Source organism: Balearica regulorum, chromosome 3 (assembly GCF_011004875.1).
Source record: "Balearica regulorum gibbericeps isolate bBalReg1 chromosome 3, bBalReg1.pri, whole genome shotgun sequence".
Classification (NCBI taxonomy): domain Eukaryota; kingdom Metazoa; phylum Chordata; class Aves; order Gruiformes; family Gruidae; genus Balearica; species Balearica regulorum.
The window spans coordinates 28,459,534-28,471,617 of NC_046186.1; positions in this window are offsets into that span (position 1 = coordinate 28,459,534).

The following is a 12,084-nucleotide window of genomic DNA, read 5'->3' on the forward strand; positions in this document are numbered from 1 at the left end:
CTATTTTTTATCCTATCCTTCTTAAAGCATCTATTTTAATATGCTGTTTATTGTTGGGCATTTCTTACTGATATGCTGAAAGAGCCCTGCACTCTCTTCCTTCCTTCCTTCCTTCCTTCCTTCCTTCCTTCCTTCCTTCCTTCCTTCCTTCCTTCCTTCCTTCCTTCCTTCCTTCCTTCCTTCCTTCCTTCCTTCCTTCCTTCCTCCCTCCCTCCCTCCCTCTCTCTCTCTCTCTCTCCCTCTCTCCCTCCCTCCCTCCCTCCCTCCACCCTGCTCAGTGCAGAACAATAGATTTGTTTCGGAAAACAGCCCTGTCCCTGTGGTGAACTCTCTTGATATTCCAGAACAGCTACTCTGCAGCTTTCCCTTTATAGGTCTTGAGTAACAGTTCTCAGACTCCAAAAAATGATAACCCTGAATTGCCTGTACTTTAAACACAGAAAAAAGAATTACTGATATTATATACAATAGTTATGAACATATTTTATAGACACATTATTAGGTACTGAACTGAGCAGTATTTTTCATAAGGACTTGCAGTGCTCTGCTGTTCTTATGTATACGTCAGGACAGGACTGCAACCTGTCATTGTACATTTTGGTATGTCAGCATGTACCCTTAAATTCACCTCTCCATAATCATCTTTCACTTACACTTTTGTAGCTTTTGTAGGGCTTTCGTATTGTGAATAGGCATATCACGTGGAAATTTTAGAGGTTAAAAAGGGCACCTTGCCTTACTTCTGAATATTTAGTGGTGTTGGTACTTGGAAGTCTGAGGAGTGTCACCACCAGCCACCTTCCAGAGTGACGGATGGTCCCACAGCTAACTGGGCGTCCTTGTACCTGCTGGCTAAAGGAACCTGCAGTTTACACTGGGATAACGGGACTCAGGTCTGGTGGCACAGTAAGACTGTAGCACAAAAGGTTATAGCAAAAAGAGAACAAAATCAGAATGAGTTCTATGGTGTTTTGTAGACAGGAGAATCTGAGCACTGACTGCCTCCAGAAGAATCTGACAAACAAGAAAAGAATATGTGCTGATATAACGAATATCTCTTGCATTTGTCCAGGCATATGAGTAACTTCTGAGATTTCTACATCAAAACTGATCACAAATAATTTTGTATCTATCTCCTCAATGATATAGTTTGACTCTCTTTTGTGCTTGCAATGTAGCAGGTCCAACATGACACACAATTCTTTGACTGGGCTTCTCAGGGAAGACTCTTATATGGGAGAGACGATATGACAGAATCAGCCATCTGGGACAGGTGACTCAACAAGCTGCCCCTGTTTCCCTCCAGGTGCCAGGAGCTGTCTGAAATCTGATCAGCACAACAAGCTGCTCAAACACATTTTCTGCTCATGAGGCTCTGCCAGGAGTCTTAGTCTTCCACATACCCATGCAGCTCAATTTGCTGCATGTTTGGATCCCAGTCAACAGTTTGCTCTGCAAGGTGGCTTGCTGTTGAGGGGATGTCATTTAATCATTCCTGTGAGCTTGCAGGGTGAAATTACCTATGGGTTTTATGACAGATATAAGGATACTACTGTCGGTCTTGGGCTTTCCAGGTGCTCATCTGGTGGCGGTGGTATGGTCTGATCACATCCCTGAGAGTTTAACTCTTGAGCTAAAATGAAGATGGTATTGAGGAATAAACAAAACATACTTCTTAGAGACGTGTGAAGTGTGCCAGGAACACTATCAGCTGGGCTCAGTTGCCTGCTCACATGTTGGCTAAGCATGAGGGAGAGTTGTTCTCCAAGATCATGGATCACCATGTCAGCTTATGGACTGCTACAGAGAAGCCGTGACTTAGCAGTACATGCAGAGCAATTAATAGGACTTTGGCAGGTTATTAACATTTGCAATACCATATTAATTCTCTCCTACCACAAATTGAACCACTTGCAGCTTATTGGTAAAACCTCATTTTGGTTTAGACTGTGTCAACTGGCTTTTAAAGTAAGGGAAAAGTATAATAGCTACAGAGCATTAGCTCATAAGTTCTTGGTTTTCTGTGGGAAATACTGGAGCGAGGAGTTTTTGGTGGGCTTTGCAGACAGTTCATGCTGGCTCAGCACACCGTGAATGCGCACAGATTCCAGAGCTTTGTGAGTGACTTCTATTTATGCCAGGAAAACAGCAGCTTTTGCAGCATTGCTCTTAACATTGTATTTATAACTCCTGCCTTTGCCCTGTGCTCTGACCAGCTCAGTTCTCAAATGGTGTCTGTGTGGGACTGGACACCTTATTTCTACCACAGACTTTTTTTTCACTGAAGCTTCTTTACAGCATCAGAAATTTCTAGGGAATATCTCCAGCAGTTGCTGTGGCTTCTTCCTGGAAGTATTTCCATCTTTCTGGTGGTGGTACCTTGGCACATGTACCAAGAAATTAGTAATTTATATAAAAGTTCTGAGACTTTTTTGAAGGGTTTATTTCTCCTCCTCTTACTTAATATGGTCCAATATAGTGGAATAAAGCATTGTGCTTTTGCCTCAAGAAGAAAGAAATAATCAGCTCAGCCAGGGGAGGGCTGATGTACTAAATACACCGTCACACTCCCTATCAACCTTGCAGAGGTGTCGGGAGATGCTGTGGCTCTGCTGTCTTCAGCTCTGTCCTCTTTGCCTTTCTTAAAATAGAAGTGCTGCCTTGCCAGCCTATGTAAACCAGTTTGAACTGTGTAGTGCTGTGCATGTATTCTTACTGCAGTAGTACATCCTCGATGAATAAGTTGACTCCTCTTTTGGCTATAGGACATCAATAAAAGACTGGCATGATTTCTTCCTCAGCTCTGAACAGTATAGATGGGTTCCTCTGCTGCCATATACACTATGGTGAGGAAAGAATTACTTCTCCAGAGAATGTATGCCAGATAAAGTGGGAATTTCTGCCTATTTATAAGAAAACGTAATCTGAGATTACGTAAGGCTTAGTGTTTTAACAGTTTATGTAGCTGAGCAGACAGAGGGACATAGAGAGACTGTCAGTCTAAAAATTGCAACATTAAATTATTCCCTAAAGCAATCATTGCTGTTCTTGATTTTTTAAAACTGATACAACACCTTGAAACAAGAGGAAAAACCCAAATGTAGAATAAAACTAAACCTATAAATCTGCTGAAGTTACCAAAGTTATTCTGAAGCTAATTATGACTGTATGCAAAGCAAATGAAGTGAGAACTGAATTAATGAAGACTAGCTACCTCCCACAAGCTAATGAGGCATGCGTTATACCAATAGCTCTTCAAATTGAAAAATTAACCATGCTACAGAAAAAAAAAACCCACCAAACCAAAAACAAAAAAGAAAATTATTAAAAAAGTGTTGAGGAAGTTTGTTAAGAATAATATAGAAGACAAGAAAAGCAGTAAGATACATGCTCCCTAGCTGTTTAATGTTCTTAATTGACATACTTTTCTAAGAATCTAGTTACCTTTCTCTTTTTCTTCTCTGCTTTGACTGGTAATTTTACTGCCACTGGGCTAAAGAAAACAAGAAACCTCTGTTGATTTGGGGCAGGTTTTTTCAGTCTTCAGTGAACATTTTCCATGGAATTTAATTTTAAGGATATATGCCCAGTACTGATTAGTAAGAGAGGCAGTTGAGTTGGCTGAAGTTGATTCTCTACCTCCCAGTATGACAAGCAAGGGTTATTTTCAGCTGGTGTTCTGTGGTCCACTCCACCTGCTCCCCATTAAGCTTTTATTTTTTCCCTTTTGTAATCTTCTGTTTCATTTTATCTGTCTGTTGTACTCTTTTACTTTCATAAATCAAAATCCTTGTCTTCAACTTATTTCTTTTCCCTGTTGTTGTGCATCTGCAGCCATATTTTTGTCTGGTGAAATGGGGCATCTTTGCCACTGACTAGGAGAAATAATAATAACAAAGTGTTTGGATCAATATCTCATCTGTTCAGAAGAAATGTGTAAATCTATGCCTTAAAGGGGCTACGTGCCATCTGTTTCGTTGAACAACATATTTATCTACTAGATTTTGTTTACATGGGGAAATATAATTTGAAAAGAAATGAAGGTATTAGATAATCTTATTTGATAATGCCAGAATCTAAATTTGGAACATTTCCATGAAATATACTACTTTTAAAAGGCTCTGGAATCATCTGCAGCCAATATTGTTGTGTTGCAGCTTTTGTTAAACCAAACTGAAAATTAAACAAAATGAAAAAATACAAAGGTAAACAAAATTGAAAAGAGATATATAGTAGCAGCAAGGAGATGAACAAAGTGGTTTTGACTACAAGCTACCACAATTCCCTTACTTGAAACATATATCTATGGTAGAGTCTAATAATTAGATTAGTAAAACCATCTTTGCAACAGAAATCGATTTCACCTCTCATCATCAATGAAATAAATTTTATCAATTATAAGATGTTGAAGAATCACTTTTTCTGTTACTGTCCTTAAATAGCTGCTTAAAATGAAGAAAAACTATTTCTGGAATGAGTTTCATATAGGAAACAGGGTTGAAAGGAAAGTCACAATTCCTTCGCATGGGCCACAGCTGAACCAACTCTTTTTAGATGATTCCTGACAGATTTATGTTTAACCTGTTCTTGAAAATACAAAACTAAACAACCCACTACCGTCTCCAGTTTCTGTTATCAAAATGTCCCTATTGAAATCACAAATTATACCAGTGTTTGATTATTCTCACTTTTAGAAAGTTTTCCAAAGCTTTAGCCTGTTAATACTTGTTTAGGTAAAATAAGAATTGATCTTTTGGTACCAAATCTTCTTACAGAATATAATAAAACCTGAATAAGTTATGAAACGTACTAGTTACTCTTCCTCCCACCCCGCTACTGTGCTTTTTTGCTCATTTGTGCCCATTACAAGCTTATTTTGTGCTATAAGCAAAGGTGTGAAGCCCTGGAACTTCTGGGGGGGAAAGCTGGCCAGCATCCCCTTGTTGTGCAGTTCCAAGAGATCTGTCTGCTATAGACAAGGCATTTGAAATCTGATAGCTAATGTGAAATCAGTCAGTCCTTCAGAAGCATCTTGCTTACAAATAATAAGAATTCTTGGCTGGACTTCATTTCCTTTGTAAATCCCTGCTTGCTCTTGTAAATCTCTCCTTGGCAGGGAGAAACCTGGTAAGACAAACCGTTGATCAAGACAGTTCTCTTAAATGCATGTGAATTTATGAGGATTTTATTTGATTTATTGGTTCTTACTTTCTAATTGCCACATCTTCCAGCAAAAGACCAACAAAAGGGAGGTGCAAAGTCTTTGTCAGTACATTCTGGAATTAATTTAAGTACAAATGTACTACTACTAAGTCACTTCTCTAATCCTAGTGTATTTTAGTTTTAGACTTTAAAAAACAATTTATGGCATTAAGGAATTAAGGTCCACTTGAGACTACTGTGTGAAACTAGAACTGATTGGTTAAAAAGTGTGAAAATAGCAGTATTGTTTCCAGATGTTTGTGAGAGTTGTATTCTTGTAATTGAATCACGTCTTTGCATGGTTCTTTATCACATTACTTCTAAATTCATGCACAGTGACATTAATTTCAGTATAACATGACTTGCATCTATTTATTCCTTTTCATCCCCTCTGTCACACTTCTTACTAAGCTTTTGTGACATATTTTAAAGAAAAGTTAACTCACCTTTCTGATGAGTTTTTGAACAGCAAATTTACTGGTGTTGGCTCCGACACAAGTATATCCGCAGAGATGAACAAGAGTGTGTTTCTGTTCTTTCACGTTTAAGTTGATTCAAGCTGTCAGGTGGAATGATTTCTACATTGCTAACTTTAGCTCAGGGGAAAGTTTTGGCCCCATCTATAGAACTGGTGTAGAAAAACATCAGTTTTACATGAAGACAATCTTACTGCAAGAAAAAGGCATGGGTATACACAAGTTACTTTAAATAAGGGAAAGCATTATTTCTCCTCCATAGTAAGGATCATTCTAATTGCCCATTGTTTTAATGAACTGAAAATATAAAGTGAAATCACATATACCAATTTTCAAAATCAATCTGAAATATTAGTACAGCTTTTTCCGATGTGTACCTTCTCATACAGAGAAGCAAAACATTTAGTGTTTAATAGTCCATGGAGCAACTTTTAAATAATATCCAGAGAATGAAGGCAGTTGTTTGCTCTTTATCATCACTGATTTCAAAGATATCATAGATGTATCTGTTTATACATACATGCACATTATATACCTAGACAAACAGGATTATACTCCATTACACTTCCTTCCTGAACTTTTCCTTTACATGAAACTAGTGTGAAAATACTTCAATCACCTACATATCGAGTCTAATCTGATATATTCAATATAGTAGTAACTACATATTACATATATGTGAATACACTATATTCAATATAGTGTAACTTTTTGTGAAAACTGTGTGTTGATCTTACTTCTGATTCATTATCTGATTCAGACAGCTGTCCTTCCTATATTAAGAAGGAAAAAAAATATCCTTTTTAAGATGTTCATGAATCAGTTAGGCCTAGATTTACGCAACTTAATTTTTGCCAACAACAAGTTAGAAACATAGACGTTGGGATTAACTCCTGGCTCTGAACAGAAGAAAGATGGGTACTTGCCCATTCATTCACATTAAGACTGGTAGGATGAATCATGCTTTGAAGAAACATCTCTCTGAGTACAGAGAGAGTCTGAATTGGAAGTTTAGACATGATGCCTAATGTTCAGAAGACTAATAGCAGGTGAGATCAATCCAACCCTCAGGAAACATGGCTGGGATCAGCTGCATTTAGTGTCTGGTTTCTAAATGATCATCATTATTTATGATGAGCCACAACACAAGCAGCTGCAAATGATTCCCAAACCTTGTAAAACAACAGTTCACTGCATTTTCTTTAGCTTATTTTTGGACAGTCCTTTGCTTCAAAGAAATATTGGCTTAGCTATGATTCAGTGTATCTCTGGTAAACAGGGCCTAAGGATGTTTAACATTTGCAAGTGGCACATTGTTTGGTTTATAGCCCTGGCAACCTTGTTTTCTCTTCAAACAGGAATAAAGACAACGTTCACCACACCATTTAATGAGGAATAGCTGGAAAAGCATCTCCAAAAATACAATAACGGTCATTGATCAGATAGTAAATTCTTAAAAAAAAGGGAAGTTTTAGAAATAAGAAATTAATCTTGCTTTTCCGCAGCCTGGAAACTTCAGTGCAGTTTATGTTGGTGGAATGAACATGTCTGCAAAAATGAAGAAAAAGAACACAAACCAAACGTGCTAAAGACTGCTCATAGCTTCTGCCAGTCCAGTTCTAGATAAATCCCTTTGTAAAAAGGTTTGTCAGACAGATGCCTCTCTAAGGTTTACCTTGCTTGCTGGTAAACTTGGATGGAAAGAATCATTTCATGTGTCTGTTGTGGTCTTGTCTTCTCTGAGCTATGTTTTTATATCTTGACCATCTGCTCAAAGGCATCCCTGGAGAGAATTCTCTCAACAAATACAGATTTGAACAAGTATTTAATACAGGTGTTTATAGCTTTTGAGATGCTGTACCTAAACCTCTCTTTTTTTTCTTGTTTTTTATTTTTTCCTGTTCTCCTTTCTTTTAATACATTTTCAAGTTTTTGAAATGTACCTCCTTATTTTAAAATAGCCTCTGTTAATGTTTTGTTTAGCCATGCTGGCTTCCTTTTTTGTGATGTTTTTAAAAGCATTTTGGCAAATGGTGCACATTTGTTTTGAATTTCTAATGTGTTGTCTGCCAACATTTTGTAGTTTTGGCTTCTTCTCATTTCTCTCTAAAAGTTTTTCTCATTTTTAATGTAATTCTTCTTTTTGAAATTAAGCACTGCTACAGTGGCTGTATTGCTTTTCTTACTCGTGAAAAGATAATTGATATTTACTCATCAGGGTCTTTGAAAGTAAATTTTAAAACAGGTGTGCAAAGTTGTCATTCACTTTGCCTGAAAAACTGGCTTGGTTTCACATATGAAAAGTCATTTCTATCTAGTCTATATTACAATAGATGGAATCTCATTATTATGTTTTTCTCCTTAGCTTCTAATGACCTACAACTTCTCACAGTCACTATCACTGTCTAGTTGAGCAATCTTGATACTATACTTTTCCTATTTGGGCCTTGAATTTCCATGCCTATAAAGATTTTATGTTACTTGTTATTCACCCATTTACCTGATTTGACCATGATTTACAGATGAAACTATCCCAAAACAGGATAAAGCATTTTGAAAATAAAACAGGCAGTGCAAAAGAAGTTAGTCAACCATCTCAAAGTGCCATCATTTTTATATTAAAGGGACTTCTGGTAAAAGCTAGGAGCCTCCCAGAAGGGTGTTCTTGGAGTCTAATTGCTTATAGAAATTGTAGCACTATCTATCTATCTATCTATCTATCTATCTATCTATCTATCTATCTCTATCTATCTATATATATCTCAGTACCATATGCAAATGTGTGTTAATGTAAGACGTAATTCTGTGTACTGTTATTTACTGTAATCATATCTCTGGGTTAGAGGTTTCTTCAAAGCTTCTCCAACAGAAAATAACCATATCTCTGCTATTGTGAGATTCCAGTCAAAGCAGATGACAAAAATATGAGCGGGTAGACTGCAGCAATAGTTTAGAAATCAAATCAATAATGTAGGAGACATAATAAAGCTATAAGACTGGTAAGCAATACCTTTCCTGTGCCTCAATTCTCTTTAGTCCAGAAGGAAAATATGAACAAGACTTTGTATGCTGTTGCTCTACTAATTGGAAGAACCACTTTTCCTGGTTTGTCAAAAAATCCCCAGAAACAAAGAAATTAAATACAGCAAATTAGAGAAAAAAAGGAGAAACTTGACCTAACTTAGCAGAAGGGCAGGCCAGGAAAAACTCAGTCCACCTTTGGGATAGTTGGAGAGTTTGACAAGCAAGAGTGTGCTTAAAATCCAGGGGAGATAAGAGGAAAACTGAAAGGCTGAGAATACCTTGAGCTCTCTCCAACAGATAACAGTAATATTGCCTGCTGTTCCCAGCAAGTGAAATTGAATTGCTTTCTTGCTTTTAAATTTAGCAGTATTAGTGTATTACTCTCAATAAATTGAAGTTTGGATGATAAATTCCAGTGTAAAATCTACTTTCAATTCCCCATTTATTGGAAAGTAGAAAGCCTTTGTGTAAGACATCTCCATTAGAGTTCTCTGATTTGTCATACAGCTCTTAATGGAGGATGTTTAACTCCCCTTTTAAGTTCTGCTGTTATCTTGCTCTAACAAAACAGATAGATACAAAGAGAAATAGAGGAAAAGAAGCAATCTGGAAAATACAGCTTTTTGTTGATGTTTGCAAGACTTGAAAGGACTGATATTTCTGTCAGCAATCCAGACTCTGGACTGACAGTCAGCCAAAACAGTTATTCTCGATGCAGACTGAATTTACGCATCTGGTATCATCTCATTAGTCTTGTCTCCAACCGTTTTTTTTCAGGTGAGTTCAGCTAGGCAGCAGTCACACTTGTTGGGTCAGTTCCTTCTAGCGTCCTCAGTAGTTCAGTGGTGACAGTAACATGCTTGCTGGGATCCTGGTAGTACAGAAGGCTTGCTAGCAAAGTGTACCCTCTTCAGCAACTTCTCTTACGGCGGTGTGTCAATTGCCACTTTCATGAAGTGCCAGTCCTTACGGGAATCAAAGGCTGGTGTGAATTTCATGCAGCAAGGCATTGGCCTGTTCTCTAGGTGGGCTGAATTGCCCATTGCAGTGGATCTGCAGTGCACAGTTTGCTAAAGGATATTAGAAAACCTCCCAGTAATTCATAAGGAAGTTTTAGTCTTTCCTGCCGCAACACTTGGCTGTAGAAAATACAGATAAATTCCAGTAGCCAAGCAATATTTTGCATTTTTCTTTTACAAATGAGCTATGGACTGTCTGTTTATAATGAAACCCAGTTTTCACTAAAACAGTCAGTTATCATGAATAAGTTTAACTTTTCCCATTCCAGTCCAGAAACACCAGCTTTACCAGTGTCTTTAATTATAAGGGTGAGCAATGATCCCCTGAAGCAAAAAGGAGTTACTGCATGACATTTGGTGATATACCATACAATGACTCAGAGGAGACTGTATGTCATTGTAATTCAGTGCTGCACATTTTCTGGAGCCTATGCATTGTGAAGTGATGAAAATTAATTCTTCACTTTATCAGCAGAGGTAAAAATACTTTTGTTAAGTTAGAAGAGAGAAAACATCAATAATTTAAGATCTATCTTCTTAATACTGGCTTAATTTTAATGACATATAAAGATGAGGACATCTTGATTAAAATGATAAACTCACAAATCAACACTCTTCCAGCTTGCTTTGTTAGTCAAAATTGGCCATGTTCAATTAGCATCAAAAATATATTATACCTTTTTATACGTGTATTCTACATATTTAGCACTTGAGGTAAAGTAAAATTCTGCAATAAGGTCAGAGAGATAAAATGTAAATAATTAAAACCTTGTCTTTCTAAAACAGGATTAGCTATTATGAAATTTAGAGATAGAGCAACTCACTGAAACAATAAAGGTTATTCATAGTATAACATGCTTTTATTCTGCTTTGTCAATCAAAATTCACCTTACTTGATAAGCTTCAGAAGAAAATGTATCATTATTTGCTTTCTGCTTGTATCAATTGAAAAATCTCATGTTGGTACTCAAATACAAAAGGACCTAAATTAAACAAGGTTATTTATCTCTAGATCATATTTTTTAGATTGTCAGAGCTCTTCTGTTGATATCCAGCTTTTCCGAAGCAAGACTAAGTAACAGCATATTTCTTACAGAGACATCGTAATGGGGCAAGTGGCTGTGGCAAATAATCAAAAGCACCAGAATTTCCTGAGTCGTAGAAGAAGCATTGTCACAAAGTCACATCTTTAAGTCACTGAAATGAAGCACAGAAAAACAACAGACTGAGAACTGTGCCTCTACCTTGCTCTTATTCAGGTGTTACAGAACAGGAATTGCAGCCACTGGGGTGGCTGTAGCGGTTCAAATGAAATGCTGGCTACATCTACACCAGTCCAGTTTACTTTACATAGCTAACAAACTGTAAACTGTGCATCAAACAGGAAAAACTTTTTTCTTAACTTCAAGGCCTATGTATCCACTGTAGCCTAGATAGAGAAGTCAGGAAGGTATCCATAACTCTTGTTGAAACATGGTTCAGATGGAAAATAGCTGAAATCTTCTATCAACCTTCAAACTCTATTTCATAACAGTGCAGACAGTCCATGAGCATTCTCGTACAGTTTCCCGGAGGCTGTCTTGCTATAACTATACAACTTTCATTTTGGGATATTCACAATCCAGAAAGGAAGCAGTGAATGTTTCTATGAAATAGATTCTAACTGAATAAAAACTACAACTGCTTTTCTGCACTTAATATTCTTTTCTCCACATGCTAAGATGCAAAGATATCAGAAATAAAACCTGAGATAATAATAAAAGAAATCAAAAACTTTGGACTTATTTCATATCAAAACCTGTCCCCACACTACTTAGTAGGAAAAGTGGTTTATGCTCTGAAAATTATGGTTTCTAAATGCAATTAATATGTTCAGAAAGTTTGTCAGAATTATAAGAGTTATGAAGTTTTGTTTAATTTGTAGGTTCTTCAGAGGGGAGCGTTACAGCTATATCGATACAGCACAGTGCTTAGCTTAATTAGTCCCAGTGGCCGCATCTATAATATTAAGCTGAGAAGAGTTAGGGAAGAAGACCGAGCATATGTACCCAGCTTTGCAGCATGCAGTCCCTGGTATTGTTTTGGCCTAGGGCCAGCTAGCGCTCTTCCAGATGAACCCCAAACCATGTCTGAGTTTTTGCATGGGTGAGGAAGCATTCTTAACAGGCAGTTTGGACAAGTTACCATGTTCTGGTGGATAAGCTAGTCTAGCTGTATGGATGCAATCAATACCACACCATTTGGCTCAAAAGCTAGATGGTAGCTCTGAAATGTTTCCTTTCCCAGTACAGGCATAGGGGGTGAGTTCCTACTGTGGCTGTACTGCTTTTGGGGCCCAAACACAAAAGTGGCTCTTTCCCACA